Raw genomic sequence first — 16,917 nt, 5'->3', positions numbered from 1 at the left:
AGGGCCATGAGTTTTGGAATTTTATTTGGCATGGCACGCCTCAAATTATTCCAAATGGCTTTACTCAACTAAAATAAACTGCAGATGTTTGTGAATTAATTATTCCTAAGTTTTTTGCAACATCCCATCATTCAAACGTTGGCCATCTAAATGAATGCATTTATACATTAGAAGAACGTTAACATACTCACAGAACTGGTGTCTATATATCAAACAAATGCTACATCACTAAATTTTAAAAGAAATAGCCACTATCAAAATAACGCATCAACATCTGCATTAATATATCTTCTAACGATTGAAGTAGATCTCCCTTTATTTAGTTTCGTCTTTTTCTTGATAAAGATAATGACCATACGGTCCAAATGAATTAACCAATTACAGCCTTTCCATATCAAATAAAGTATACCCTTCTCGTTGCATCTCTACAATATGGTAAAAGTGTGTCAAGCCACGGGTTAGCTGAAAACCAGAATTTGCACATTAAGAGCTTGGACTTTGCGTGTCTTTTGTTTTTGCTGCTAGAAAAATCGCTCATTTATTCTTAAAAATAGCAACAAGAAAATCATTGTACTCTTGGTTTGTGGCTTAACAATCTGAAAGCGGAGATCAAATCGGTGGAAAATAGACCGGATCCAAGATAAAGGGAAACAAGTGATTGAAATATACCATCTAAAACATATTTAATAATAAACTAATTTAATATGAAATGAACTTTCATAGCTTATACGTAATGGAGCCAACAAATAGCATTCAGAGGTATTTCATGAGCTAAAAGTATTTCCCACTATTTAACAAACTAACAAATGCATGGAAGAACAGAATAAACAAAGAAACGGACCTGTAATGCAGCAAAAGACATTTATATTTCTAAATATGAACAACATCAGAAGCCGGTATGAGGGAGCAACTATTTGCAAGGAAAATCAGCTAAGCAAGACCAAATAAAGGTCAGAAACTGGGCGAGGAACTCAGTCGGTGAAAGAAGAAAACAGCAGCAGCAAAAACCCAGATCCTTCTTCTTGTTTTCTGTTATTGTTTTGTATTTTTGTTTTCAGATCTGCAATTCTCGAAGCTTCTGCTTCAATTCTTCCTCACTCTGACGCCTCTCCATTTTTGATTTTTTGGTATGCTTGGCTCTACAAACTTTTCTCATTTTTAGGACTGAAGGATCGTCCATTCTTGGGGGTTTGTTGTGTTTTTCTTTTTAGCAAAAATGGAGAAAGGTCTTGTTCTACGTTTTTTTTTTTTTTTGGAAAGGAGCAGCTAGAGAGCCGTTTCTTGTATTTTTAGAGAGGAAGGTCTCCTATTGTATGGAAAAATCTGATAATGTGTAGGTTAGGTCTATGTAGGGATTAGGTACTATTATATAGGGTAGGGATTATGTTAAAGGTATGGGCCTAGGAATTATGGGCTAGGTAGAAAAATTTGGACCTAATTTGGGTACAAAAACTAGCTCAATATCCAATTAAATCTTTTTCTTCAAATTCTTTTTCTTATCTTTTCTTTTTCTTTTTTTTTAAATTAAAAATCCTAAAATTAAATCCTAGGTTATCTAAAAATGTGAAATTAAACTAATTAACTAATTATAAAAATTGTAAACATTACTTAATTCTAAACTGAAAGAGGAAAATCAATAAACTAAAATTAAAAGACAAAAATGTAAAAATGAGCTATTATTTGTGATTTTCAAATTTTATAAAGCAAATAATTACTGATTAATTCTAAAAATTTAAAAACAAATCCTAAATGCAATGCATGATATTTTGGTATTTTTTCATGATTTAAATAAAACTTAAATATGCACAAAATGCAAACAATTAAATAAATATCCTACAAAATCCTACAAAATGGCAAATAATTGAAAAAAAATTATTTTTCTTTGATTTTATAGAAGCAATTCATATAGGGCAAAAATCACGTGCTTACAGAGGTCAATGGAATACCAGGCACGATAGCGAAAAGAACAGCCAAGATCTCAGTAACCCACTAAAAGCTGGTCTGTAACTCTTGGAAGGAGACAACATAACATTTGACAATGAAGATGCAGATGACTTGTTCATCCCTCATAATGATGCCCTTGTAATATATTTACTTGTTCGTGAAACTAATGTTAAGCGAGTTTTGATTGATCCAGATAGTTTAGTGAATATTATACTATTAAGAGCGGTGAATGCGATGGAGACTGATCATATCATACCCAAGGGTCGACCTTTGTCCGGTTCAATAATTGAAGTGTTATAAGAAAAAAAAATTATGTTAGCAACTTTCACGGAGGGTGTCGTTGAAGACACCGAGTTTCAAGTGGTAGATGCAGACATGGCTTATAATATAATTTTAGGAAGTCTGTGCATTCATGATATGGACGCGGTGCGGTCAACATTACATCAAGTAATCAAATTTCTATCAAAATAGGGAATTCTTCATATCAGGGGAGATCAGCAAGCGGCGCGAGAAACCAACACGGTTGTAGTGGCAAGTGGAGCATCCAAAGATAGATGAAAGATAGAAACTACAGTATTCAGCCGAGGAGAATTTATTTTCTACCTCAATTGAAAATGCAAAGAGTGAAGTAGATATAGATGTGAGGCCTGATGTGATCCAAGAACCGGAAGAGAATAAAACTATTAAAACAAGTATGGAAGAACTTGAAGTTGTTGCATTATTCGATCGCTGGCCTGACAGAAAAGTCTACGTTGGAACGAACTTAAGCCCGGAATTAAAGGTAAATTAATTTATTTTTTACGCACTAATGCTAATTGTTTATCTTGGTGGCACTCAGATATGACAGGTATCTCACCGGAGGTAATGACTCACAAGTTAAACAAAGATCCATTATATCCTCCGTTGAAACAAAAGAAGCGAAAACAACGAGCATTCAAAAACTAGGTAATTCAAGAGGAGGTGCAAAAGCTTATGAAAATTGGATCAATTCGAGAGGTAAAGTACCCTGACTGGCAAGATAATACTGTTCTAGTGCCAAAGAAAAATGGAAAATGGCGAGTGTGTGTATTTTATACTGATCTAAAGAAAGCATGTACCAAAGATTCAGTCCCTTTCACCGCATACAGATCAACCAATTGATTCTACCGCTGGTCATGAACTTCTAAGTTTTTAGATACTTATTCTGCATATAATCAAATAAAAAAGGATCCCCTAAATGAGGAAAAAACTTCCTTCATAACAGATAGGAGGACTTACTGTTACAAAGTCATGCCTTTTGGTTTGAAGATTGCCGAAGCTACATGCCAAAGTTTAGTAACCCAAATAACCAAGAACATTGGGGAATACTGTTACACCCCATGTTTTCGTATGTAAGTGTATGTCGTAAGTAAATTGATGTAAGCTCAAAAATGAGATCACCTTTGAAAGTACATAAACTAAATAAATTGTTGGCCCAAGTTCAGGTGAAGTTTTAAAGAATGACAAATGAACTAAGTCATGGACCAGGTCCATCATGTGAGGCACAGTATTTATCAACCTAGACATGTGAGATACACGTGAAGGAGATAAGTCTCAGTGATCAAGCAGCAATATCTCCTGAACTAATCGAAAAGGTTGCATATTGGAGGAGGAGAGAAAGTCTCCTCATAGGAAGAGGACACAATCCGGATAAAGGATAGGGTTGGAGTTTGTATTGTTCAAGGACTCAACTTCGATGGAAGATCAGCAATTGAGTCTCAATCAAACTCTGATTACTAGCTCATTAAATAACAGTGATTGTTCTCTTTTACAGGAATTGCACAAACGCAGAAGTTAAACTAAATTGAGAGCAAAAGAGCGAGGCAATTTTGCAAGCAATTTATGTGAGATTCAAGTGTGCATTCCTGAAGCTACTTGGACAAGATAGAAGAACAAATTCCATTGTGTCTTTCTTTTATTCTAGTTCAATTGTAGTAGGAGTTTTAAAGTTGTACCTTTCCAGCTTTCATAGAAGCAATTGTATTAGGTACTTTGAGTATTCAAGTTAGAGTTAACTTGAAGGTGTCGCAACACTTGAGGCTGTGTGCCACGCTGGGATTAGAGTTTAATCCTTAGGTTTACAAGAGTTTTGTAAATGCTATTTTGGCTCAGTGATTTTAGTGAAAGTTTGGGAAAATCCTACAGAGTAGTATGTCGTGGTTTTTTCACATTTTGAGCCAGGTGTTTTCCACGTAAAAATCTATGTGTTCTTTATTTTATGTACTCTTAATTCCGCAAACAGTAATAGTAAGTGCACCTAGAAGAACCGGGTTCTTCTAGAGCGAAAATTAGGTACCACACAAATCACCTCCCTCTTGTGTGGTATTGACATTTAGAACATCAATTGGTATCAGAGCAGGTTATCCTTGAAGAGGATAACACCTTAGGAAAAGATCAAAATGAGTGCACCACCTGGAAACTAGGAAGGGCAATCCACTGCTAGGCCTCCACTCTTTAATGGTCAGTACTATTCTTGGTGGAAGAACAGGATGAGAGATCACATCATAGGGAAAGACTATGAACTCTGGGACATAGTCACTGATGGTCCTCTAGCAACCACAAAGAAGAATGCTGAAGTAGTTGATGTGCCAAAGACAAGGGCTGACTGCACTGCTGAAGACCTGAGGAAGTGGGAGAAAAATGCTAAAGCCAAGAAATGGCTTGTGTGTGGACTAGGTCCTGATAAGTACAGCAGAATTCAAAGTTGTACCACTGCTAAGGAAATCTGGGACACCTTGCAAGTGGCTCATGAAGGAACACCTCAAGTAAAGAGGTCCAGAGGAACACTACTGTACTCTCAATATGAGAACTTCACCACGAAGGAAGGAGAAACAATTCAAGAAATGTATACTAGGTTCACTGCGCTGACAAATGAACTTAAATCTCTTGGAAGGATCATTCTTGAAGAAGAAGAGGTTGAGAAAATTCTGACAAGGGTTCTGCCAGTCACATGGGAAAGTAAAATCACTGTCATTCAAGAATCCAAGAATATTGCTACTCTCAGACTGGATGAACTGATTGGAAATCTTACTGCTTATGAAATGAGAAGGCAAACCATGAAGATGGATACACCCAAGAAGGAGAGAAGCTTAGCTCTCCGAATTGTTGAAGGCTCAGATCTGGAAGATGATGAGATGGCTATGACCACTAGAGATTTCAAAAAGTACTTGATGAGAGAAAAGGGTTCTTCAAGAGGTACAACCTTCAACAAGACAAGAGCTCCTAAGAAACAGACCAATGAGGGTTGCTACAAGTGTGGTAACACTGATCACATGATCAAGAATTGTCCTTAATAGGAAATTGAGTGGAAGAAAGAAAGGGTTGAACGAAGGAGCAGGAAGAAGGAACAGGTTCAACCAAAAAAGAACAAAGGTTCAACCAAGGCTATGGTTACTGCTTTGGGAGAAACCTCAAATGAAGACTCAGAAGATGAAGCTGAAGAAAAGCAAGCATTGATGGCCATCGGAGAATCAGATGATGGACAAGAGGTAAGTATTCTTCATTTCAAAGACAAGATTAAATTTTTGTCTAAAGAAAGGTTGGCCGAGCTATTACTAGACTTCATTGATGAGTCTGAGATAATTAACAATGAGAAGGAAGTTCTGTCTAGGGAATGTGTGATCCTAAAAGCAAAATGCAAAAGTATAGAGTCTAGGGCTAATGAGAATGATAACACAAATGCTGAGTTGAAGAACCAGGTTCATGAACTTCATAACAGTGTCCTAGAACTTAGGTCTGAAAACTTAAAACTGAAACTAGGAACTAGAAAGAAGAAAGATGATCACACATATCTCACTCTAGAGGAAAACCTAGGAAAAATGAAGAATGAATTGTATAAAAAGGATGAACTAATCAAAGTCCTAAAAGAAGATCTAGGAAAGGTGAAACATGAATTAGACAAAACTTGCAAATGGAACAAGGCCTCTGATGCACTCTCTTGGTTGCAAGAGCATCACAGTAGAAACAAAAGAGGACTTGGCTATGGGACTCAAGCACCAAAGTGGGACCCTAAAAGCAAGTACCTCACACTTCCTGAGAATAAAATATGCACACACTGTGGCAAGACTGGCCATTACAAAAATGAATGTAATGCAAAAGTAAAGGCCAGTCAAAAGAATAAAGCCTTTGTTCAAAAGAAAAGTAAGCTGCCTAGATGGGCAAAAAGGAATTTGATTCATCCTTTTGCCTATAGAAAAGGACCCAAATTAGTTTGGGTTCCTAAGACTAAGCCCTGATTTCTTTTGTAGGTCCAAGTGAAAGGATGCAGCCAAATATGGTATATGGATAGTGGTTGCTCAAAATATATGACTGGGAAGAAGGACCAGTTCCTTTCACTTGAGAACTTAAAAGGAGGTAATGTCTCCTTTGGTAATGGAAAGAAAGGTGAGATCATTGAGGTTGGAAAGGTAGGAAAGACAGATTCTCATTCCATAGAGAATGTTTACCTGATAGATGGCTTGAAATATAGCCTAATAAGTGTGTCACAATTGTGTGACAGACGTAACCTTGTGACTTTTACCTCCACCAAATGCTTTGTGATTAACCTTACCACTGACAAGATTGTTTTGCAGAGAAAAAGAGTTAACAATATTTACATTGTAGATTTGTCTACTCTCTCAGAAAGTGAACTCACTTGTTTAAGTGTGTTGGTCATGATCTCCTCATGTGGCACAAAAGACTTGGTCATGCAAGTCTAAATCAGCTTAAAAAATTAGTCTCTAAAGACTTGGTGATAGGGTTACCTAATATCAAATTCATGGAAGACAAAGTTTGTGAGGCATGTGCAAGGGGGAAGCAGGTAAGATCATCCTTCAAAAGCAAGAAAATGGTAAGTACAACCAAGTCGTTGGAACTGGTCCATATGGATCTATGTGGTCCAATGAGAACCATGAGCAGAGGTGGAAGGAAATATGTAATGGTGCTTGTTGATGATTATTCTAGATTTACCTGGGTTCTATTTCTAACCTCCAAAGATGAAGCATTTGACATGTTCACTGCATTTGTTAGAAAAACTCAGAAACAATTAGGAAATTAACTTGCATCCATTAGGTCTGATCATGGAAGTGAATTTGAAAATTCCAAGTTTGCTGAATTCTGTGATGAAAATGGTATAGATCATAATTTCTCTGCCCCTAGGACCCCTCAACAAAATGGAGTAGTTGAAAGAAAGAATAGAACTCTTGAGGATATGGCTAGAACCATGCTGCTTTCTAGTAAATTGCCTCACAGCTTCTGGGCAGAGGCTGTAAACACTGCTTGTTACATAATCAATAGATACATGACCAGATCTCTGGTAGAGAAGACTCCCTATGAGTTACTTAAAGGGAGAAAACCAAACATATCCCATCTTAGGGCATTTGGTTGCAAGTGCTATGTGCACAATAATGGAAAAGACTCCCTAGGTAAGTTTGATCCCAGAAGTGATGAGGGAGTATTCTTGGGATATTCTTCACATAGCAAAGCATATAAAGTGTTCAACAAAAGAACTTTGTGTGTAGAAGAAAGTGTGCATGTAGTATTTGATGAAACTAACATTCTTTCTGAGAGACAGGAACATGAAGATGAAGCCATTGGATTGGTAAAGGACTTGACTGAAGCATCGGCCCAGGTCAATGTGGCACCGACAGAAGGAACAGGTGATGGAACAGGTTCTTCCATACAGGGCAACCTGACAGGGGGAACTAATCAAAGAGGAATTGAAATAAATTCCTTGAAGGAACCTGTTCATGATCCTGTTCCTCAGCAAATGGCTGAAACATCTAGCAGAAGCCAATTGGTTGTGAAACCTCACAAGTATCAAGGTTCTCATCCCATTGAGAACATTCTCACCGATCCAACATCTGGAGTTAAAACCATATCACAATTAAAGAATCTATGTGCTTTTGATGCTTTTCTATCTATCATTGAGCCTAAAAATGTTGTTGAGGCTTTGCAGGATACAGATTGGGTGAATGCAATGCAGGATGAACTTAACCAGTTTGAAAGAAGTCAAGTTTGGCATCTTGTTCCAAGACCCAAGGATAGATCAGTTATTGGTACAAAATGGGTCTTCAGGAACAAACTTGATGAAGATGGAACAGTTACAAGAAACAAGGCAAGATTGGTGGTCCAAGGTTACAGCCAGGAGGAGGGCATAGACTATGATGAGACTTTTGCTCCAGTTGCAAGACTAGAGGCAATCAGACTTCTCATAGCCTTTGCAACACATATAGAATTTACTCTTCATCAGATGGATGTCAAAAGTGCCTTCCTAAATGGCTACCTGAAAGAAGAAGTGTTTGTGAAACAACCTCCAGGGTTTGAGAGCAAGGAATGTCCTGAGCATGTGTACAAGTTAGACAAGGCCCTCTATGGACTCAAGCAGGCCCCAAGAGCATGGTATGAACGACTGTCAAAAATTCCTGCTAGAGCATGGTTACAAGAGAGGTGAAATTGATAGTACCTTATTCTTAAGGGAAAAAGGTAAGGATCTCCTTGTCGTACAAATATATGTTGATGACATAATCTTTGGGGCCACCACTGGCAAGCTAAGTAAGGACTTTGCAAAATTAATGGGGAGTGAGTTTGAAATGAGGATGATGGGTGAGCTTAATTTCTTCTTAGGCTTACAGATCAAACAAAGTCTTAATGGATCCATGATCCATCAGCAGAAGTATACAAAATAGCTAATCAAAAAGTTTAAAATGGAGGAATCTAAAGAAATAGACACACCCATTGCAACTGCCACTAAATTAGATGTTGATGAACCTGGTTCATCAGTTGATCAAAAGTTGTATAGGGGTATGATTGGTTCACTCTTGTATCTCACTGCCAGCAGACCTGACATTGTTTTCAGTGTAGGGCTTTGTGCTCGTTTTCAGGCAAATCCAAAGGAGTCTCACTTGACTGCTGTCAAGAGGATACTGAGATATCTGAAAGGCACCACTGATCTGTGCCTTTGGTATCCTAAAGGTAGTAATTTTGATCTAGTAGGATATGCTAATGCTGATTATGTAGGGTTCTTAGTGGACAGGAAGAGCACTTCAGGTATGGCACACTTCCTTTGTTCATGCCTTGTGTCATGGGCTACCAAAAAGCAAAATTTTATGGCCCTATCTGCTGCTGAAGCTGAATATGTTGTTGCTGCTTCTTGTTGTGCTACTATGGATCAAACAACAGCTGGTAGATTTTGGAATTGAAGTGGGATGTATTCCAATATTCTGTGATAACACTAGTGCTATAAGTATGACAAAGAACCCTGTTCATCATAAGAGGACTAAGCACATAAATGTTAGACACCACTTCTTAAGAGATAACTATGAGAAAGGATTGATTTCAATAGAATTCTGTGCTACTGATAAACAAATAGCTGATATTTTCACTAAAGCACTGAGTAGAGAAAATCTTAAGAGGAACAGGTTGGAATTAGGGATGATTAAGATCACCTAATAGGTCCAGCTCAGAATGCACAATGAAAAAAAAATTGAAAAAAAAATAAATAAAATATTTATTTTGTTTGGTTAGGAGTTCTAACTTTGTGTAAATATCTAGATCAATTCTTACTCAGTTTCATACTTTAATTAGCATACTCCTGTGACATGTGTATATATATGGTTCACTGATCTCTTACAAAGTTTCTTCTATTTTAGCATTTGAGGCATGTTCAAGAGAGTTCTAAATGAAGAACCTGGTTCATCAGTATGTGTTCATATGAAAAGCTCAGGTATGTTTTCTATACTCTGCACAATTAGAAAGATTATTTTTTCAATCATGAGCAGAAGTCTTACACTCAACAAATCTCCAAAAAAAAAAATTCTATCCGTTGTGCATTGAACCAGTTTCGTTCTCCTAGAACTCTAAAAATCGGGATTTTTGCCTAAAATCTAGCGATGTCTAATAATCACTAAGAGACCGAAATTACACCTTGAGTAGACTTCTAATTGACCCCTAAAAGGGTTGCCGTTACTGCATTTAAGTCTAATCACCTTTAAATACACCACACCTTTTCTTCTTTAGTCCATAACCGTCAAAACTCTTCTCAAGTTCTGATCACCCTTCTTCTCTCCAAAGTTCCCAAAATTTTCAAGAAACAATCCACCATGTCTAACCCCCAAGATAATCCTAACACTCCCCCACCAGCATCTTCCTCGAACACATCCTCATCTACTCCTCCTATTGAAAACCCAAAACCTAGGTTTCGTAGGCAAAAAATGATAGCTAGAAAAACTGTAGCTTCTGGAGCTTTAAGGAAAGCTCTAAGTGAGAAATTGAAGGCTAGCCAGAGGAAGGAAAGTCATGCTCAAGAATCTGACTCAAGCTCTGAGTCTGATGATTTTATTTCTGCCAGCGAAAGTGAACAACATGGGTCTTCTGACACTGAAAATATTCAAGAAAACCCTGGTGAGGTAAATACTTGCTTGGTATTCTCTGATGTGGTTGAAAAGGTTGAAAATAGGTTTGTCTTGGTTGGTCCTATTAAAGATGTACAGGGGGCTGATTCTAGTAGAAGAGGAGATAAAAAGAAAGAAAAAGAGAGAGAGGGAGTCAGTAGTAATGTGAGGGGAAATACGAAAGAAAAAGTATTGGCTATCTGTGGAGGTATTGAAGAAGGTGGCAACAAGTCATGGGGAAGTAGTTCTGGGGAGGCGGCTGAAGGGCTTGTCAATTTAAGCAAAAAACAAAATGAACCGGGTTCATCTGCTGAGGAAACTTTGGCAGATCTTCTGAAGAAAGTTGGTGCCAGTTATGATCCAAAGAAGCGCAAAGCTTCCACACAAAAGGCTCCAACTGCTTCAAAGCCAACAAAGAAAAGCAAAATGTCATCCCCAAAACCTGCTGTACCTTCAGTACCTAAGGGAAGAGCTACCAGAAGCAGAGTCAAACAAAGTGAAGCATAATTGCAGAAAGCTCTGGAAGAGAGCAGGAAGAAAAAGAGGGAAAAGGGAAAAGCAAAGGTTGTGGAGAGTTCTGAGGTTGCAGAAGAAGAAGAAGAGGAGATGGAACTGGTCCATCAGGAAAGAGGAACAACCGAAGAGGTTCCCACACCCAAACCAAAAAGTTCCAAGACTTCTTCCAAGAAGTCTTCCTCTGTACATGTACCTGCTGAATCTTCTTTAGCCAAAAGAACTAGGTCTGTTGTGAAAGGTAAACAAAAGAAAACTGTTGAAGAAGATAGAGAGTGGAGTGGTGGAGAAGAAGAAGAATCTGAGAAAGAACAAGACAAGGTATCAATACTAACATCTCTCGCATAAGCTAGATACGCGGCACACCCCTTCTCGACCATTCGCTGAGCTTTAAGGTATGAAATAACTCTACTGGAAGTGTGATCTAAGGTACCCCTCCACTCTACTCACGGTACACCTGGCATAGCCAGCGTCATGGTTTTGGCATGACAATCAAGAATAGCATAATGGGGCGACAACCAGTCCATTCCCAAGATAACATCAAAATCTACCATGCTGAGCAATAACAAATCGAATCTGGTCTCAAAACCACTAAGAGCAATCGAACACGACCAATAAACGCGGTCCACAACAAGAGAATCTCCCACAGGAGTAGAAACATAAACAGGGGAACTCAAGGAATCCCAAGACACGCCCAAATGCGGAGCAAATAAGAGGACACATAACAATACGTGTAGCCTGGATTGAATAGAACTGATGCATCTCTATGACAAACCGGAACAATACATGTGATGACAAAATCGGAGGCAACAGCCTCAGTACGGGAAGGAAGGGCATAGTATCTGGCCTGACCTCCCCCTCTAGGGCGACCTCTACCTCCCCAACCTCCACCTCTAGTTGGTTGGGTAGGTGGGCTAGCAACTGGTGTTGTAATCATAGCCTGGGAACTCTGCGGAGCACACTGTGGCTGAGAAGTCTGTGGAGGTGTATCCCTCCTAAGTCTAGGGCAATCCCTCACCATATGGCGTGTGTCGCCACACTCAAAACAAGCTCTGGGAGGACGTGGCGGTTGTGACTGGCTCGGGCCAAGTCTGCTAGACTGACCACTGAAAGCACCCCGTACAGGAGGCGCACTAGATACTAGAGGTGCATAATAAGGCTCTTAAGGTCTAGAAGGAGCTGGAATACGCTGCTAGAAGAGCTGAATGAACGGGGCGACTCATATAACCCCTACCATGACGAACTGCAGCTGGGGCACGAGCACCAGAATAATGGCCCGACTCTCGAGACCTCTTGGCCTCTCTCTCCTCTCTATCCCGAGCACGCATGCCCTCTACTCTCCTAGCATTGCTCACCACCTGCTGATAATCAATATCCATCTCCAACTCCCAAGCCATGCTAGATCTGATGTTGGGAATAAGCCCCTCAGTAAACCGGCGAACTCTCTCACGAACCGTAGAAACCAAGGCCAGTGCATGCCTAGCCAAGTCACTGAAATGAACAGCATACCCAAAACAGTCATAGAACCCTGGCGCAAATGCTCAAACTCCCCGCACCATGCGTCCCTGAGGCTCTGAGGGACGTACTCCCTCAAAAACATATCTGAAAACAGAGTCCATGTAAGGGCACCTGCCTCAGCCGGATGACGAGTGTCTGGCGTGTGTATAAAATAAACTCCTACTCTATCAAATTATAGTATGGAATGATGTCGAACCCATAGAGATTGGTTTATCTATTCTACAGACGTTTCTTGTTTTAATTACTATTTGAGAAAATCAGAAAGATTTGAGTTGCAAATTAACTAACTAAAAATGCATGAATAGAGCAATAGAAAATATTTTGTTTTTCACAAATATAATAAAAAGGTGTTGGGATCCTGACTTCACTTAATATTTTTATTATATAATAGATACATTTATCCTTCAACTTCTATTTCTCATAAATGTATAAATGTCTCTCACGATTACATTTATACATTATTACTATAGTTGAACAATCAAATGCACTCCTCTCGGTTATACAAATTAATCGTTAAAATGGTAATATTAAAGAACCAGAAATATATACTTGAACTAAAGCATGCTCTTTTTTAGTAAGTCCCTTTCGGTTACCCTACTTGTTATAACTGATTACTACAATATTCGCTTCTTTCGATTACAAATAAGTGTAGAATCAATTTTAACATATATCAACTAGATGTCACTAAATATAGGTTAACATCTATCAATACCAAAATTAAGTATTACTTCTTCTGCCTCTTTCGATTACAGAATCAGTAAGAAGTTAATATATAGTACGAAATAGATAGATGTTAACAAATTAAATAACACCCAACTATAAAGCAGATAAAATTTAAATAAAAAGCTTCAGCTCAAGCATGTGAAATTGAATAATAATATCTACTATTATATAAAAATATTAAGATCCGTCATTTTCCCAACACAAGAAAAGTTACTCCATACTGGAGCTAGTATTGCTAATGAAAATATTCTTGTCCATTAGATAAGAAAATAGTAAGAAATATTCAGAAAGAATAATTCCCCCTATTTAATTAAAAGCAGGATATAGAGTAATTTTCAAAGCTAAAATTTATTAGGAACTAGAAACAAAAGCCACTGTAATGACTGGGCAGAAATTTAAAGAACTGAACAACTGACTGAAATGAAAAGGAAAAGCTCTCAAATGGATTCAGTTATCTGCTGAGCTCTCCTTCTCTCGATTCCTCTCCGAATTTATGAGACATCCATTTTATAACCACTCCATAACTAGTTATGCTTTGGTTATGAGTTTTGTTATGGGTTGATTATGGATCTTGGTTATGGATCAGTTATGGGCCTGTTATGAAAGTCCCTTCGTATATTGTCTTCTTTGTGCCTTGTTTATTTACTCCATCACAGCTTACTTTTCTCCTTTGGTGCGCTATTTCTTAAAATCTTCCTCGATTCTGCATCACTTGCTTTGCAATCTTTCCTACATAATTTACTAAAAGTTAGGGAAGAATATGATAATTTCTTTATTTTTACAGAGAAAATTATATATTAAAAATCAAGTAAAATACACTTATCAAATTCTCCCACACTTGAATATTTGCTCGTCCTCGAGCAAATAAAATAACTAAACATGTCAGCTAAAAAATTTAACCAAAATCACGAGATCTTTCGCCAAAGAAATAGTAACTAAGACCAATTCATAAGTTCATACAACTTTTAACCGTACTCATATTCACCTATTGAGAACTGAAATCATAATATTTCCTAATCCCTAGTGTGTCTCATCAAATGAAGAGAGATGCCCATATAACACATAATATATAGATGTAGAACAAAGAAGGGCATAGATAAAAAAATTCACTCACTCTCAACAAAGAAGTACCTCAAGCTACTGGAAATTGTCATATGCTTGACTATCATGTGGTTCTCCACTAATGTAGGAGTCTTTGAGTCGAGATCATGTAGGACTTTTGCAAGGTTGTAATGTAGGTTTAGGGATAGGTATGATACATATGGATAATAGTGACTTAAATTCCCTATGGGCACTACACTTTATTTTATCACTTAAGCACAATTGTCTTTGCTATGATTTAAACAATAACCTCTATTTTGTTTCATCCCTTTCACATTTTTTTTACGGAGATGCCGATATTTCTTTGTTGCTATCCTCTCCCTTCTTTTTTTTTTTTTTTAAGAATTTCAGAAGCAACTATCTTTTTCAGTTCTCATGGCAACATCTCAAAAGATTTACAACCTCAAACCATTATTCTTTCACCAATTATTTTCACAATTACACCTCATGCCTAGATTTTACATTCAGATCAACTCTTAAAGTGCCCAAAAGGGAATTGGGTGAACAAAGAACAAGTCATAACAACAAACAGGCTAAGGGTTAAAGCTTGGTGATCAACAAAATAAGAGATAATTTATGTAGGCTCAACTGGGCTAACTAGGGATAAAAATCATTAAGGTAGGTCAATTTAGGTTATGGCTCAACAAAGAAGGTCTACGTTCATTTCTTAACTCAAAGATCTACCTAGAATTTCGCCTCAATCCACATTCAAGGCAAGTTCTAGATTTCCAGATAAGCAGGAGAACTAGACAATATAAGCTAACAACACAATACACTTGGGCTAACGAAAACTATGATTTCAATCACCAATAAGTAAGTATGAGCTTAGAAAAGTGATCATAAAACCCGTGTACTTAATCAAATTCGTCATTTTTAAGTGTCATACTTTTCAAGTCAAATCAAGTTTAGCCAACTTATTTACCAAAATAAGTTAAAACAACTAAAAGTCCTAAAAAAAATATTCGGTTCAAAATATTACGACCATGGCAAAGAACCGAACAAGAAATCCATGGAAGTACATGAAGTAAGTTGCCCTAGGAATAAGGCAACTCAATTTTTTTTTTAGTTTTTTTTTTTAATTTTTTTATATGTTTAACTCAAAAAAATACATATAACAAATATATTCCGCCAAGAATTTGGCGAGTATCTGGCGTGTGTATAAATTAAACTCGTACTCTGTCAAATTATAGTATAGAAAGATGTCGAACCCACAGAGATTGGTTTATCTATTCTACAGACGTTTCTTGTTTTAATTACTATTTGAGAAAATCAGAAAGATTTGAGTTGCAAATTAACTAACTAAAAATGCATGAATAGAGCAATAGACCCTGATATACCCATAGTGTGGAGGATATGGTGGTACTCCTCCAGAAATCCTTGAGCATCCTCTGATGCTAGACCACTGAATGTAGGAGGCTGGTACTTCTTGAACCTCTCAAGCATTCGCTGCTCCTCCTCTGAAGCTACTTCCCTATCCTCGGGCTGAACTGGGGCCACAGGCGGTACCGATATAACCTCTGGGATCTGATCAACCTGGACCCGCTGCTCTAGAGTGCGGGCGACGGGAGTCTGCGCTCCTCCCCCGGCCTGAGATGTAGCTGCAGCAAGGGGAATCAACCCTGCGTGAGCTAGAGTGGTGTACATGCTCATGAACTGTGCAAGGGTCTCCTGGAGAGCTGGAGTGGTAGTAGCAGTAGGCGTATCAGGAACCTGGGCTCTGGATGGACCTGCTAGTGGCTCCTCTGTAGCAGCTCGCGCGGGTGCTCTCCCTGCACCATGTGCGCGTCCTCGGCCTCTACCCCGGCCCCGACCTCTGGCGGCTCTAGCAGGGGGCATGCGTGTCTGATCATCTCCGGTAGCACGTGTTCTCACCATCTGTGAGATAATAGAAGACAGAGGTTTAGAATTTTGATATCAATCATCTCGCACGACAATGAATCAAATGAAGTGGAATTTTCCTAACAGTTACATAGCCTCTCGAAGATAAGTAGAGACATCTCCTTACCGATCCGCGAGACTCTAATAACCGACTTGTGATTCATGACTCCTATGAACCTAGTGCTCTGATACCAACTTGTCATGAGCCAAGTTCTCCCTCCGTGAATTGTCGTGACGGCACCTAGTCTCTACGACTAGGTAAGCCTAACAAATTGCGAAAAATGAATTAAAGATACAAAAACTAGCCAATAACAGGTAAATGTAAATAAAGTGTTTAAAATGCTTATACAATAACACTCTCTCAAAATGAACGTAGCACTCCCAAAACCCGGAATATCATGAATCACAAGCTAAAGAAATACATAGTGTTCTAACTCAAGAAGTCTATGCGAAAGTAAATACAAGAAGTCTATAACTAAAAGGGGGAATAGAGAGGGACTTCTAGGTCTGCGGACGCGGCAGATATACCTCGAAGTCTCTGGATCGCCTCGCCTCACGGATAGTATGGCTGAGTAGAAGAACCTGGATCTGCACACAAAAAACATGTGCAGGAAAGGGCGTGAGGAAACCACGGCGGTACCCAGTAAGCGCCAAGCCTAACCTCGGTCGAGTAGTGACGAGGAAAGGTCAGGGCCCTACTTGTTATATATATAGCAAGGTAGAACACTAAGAAATTTACAGTACAATTGAAATACTAACTGTTAATAAAGATGAAATCATGGAAAAAAATAACTAAGTACACAGAGAAAGCAATAGGGGATCTCCCGGATAACGTCCCGTAGTCCCAAGCGTA

This window comes from Nicotiana attenuata, chromosome 12 (genome assembly GCF_001879085.1).
Source record: "Nicotiana attenuata strain UT chromosome 12, NIATTr2, whole genome shotgun sequence".
NCBI lineage: Eukaryota > Viridiplantae > Streptophyta > Magnoliopsida > Solanales > Solanaceae > Nicotiana > Nicotiana attenuata.
This window is presented reverse-complemented; position numbering follows the sequence as displayed.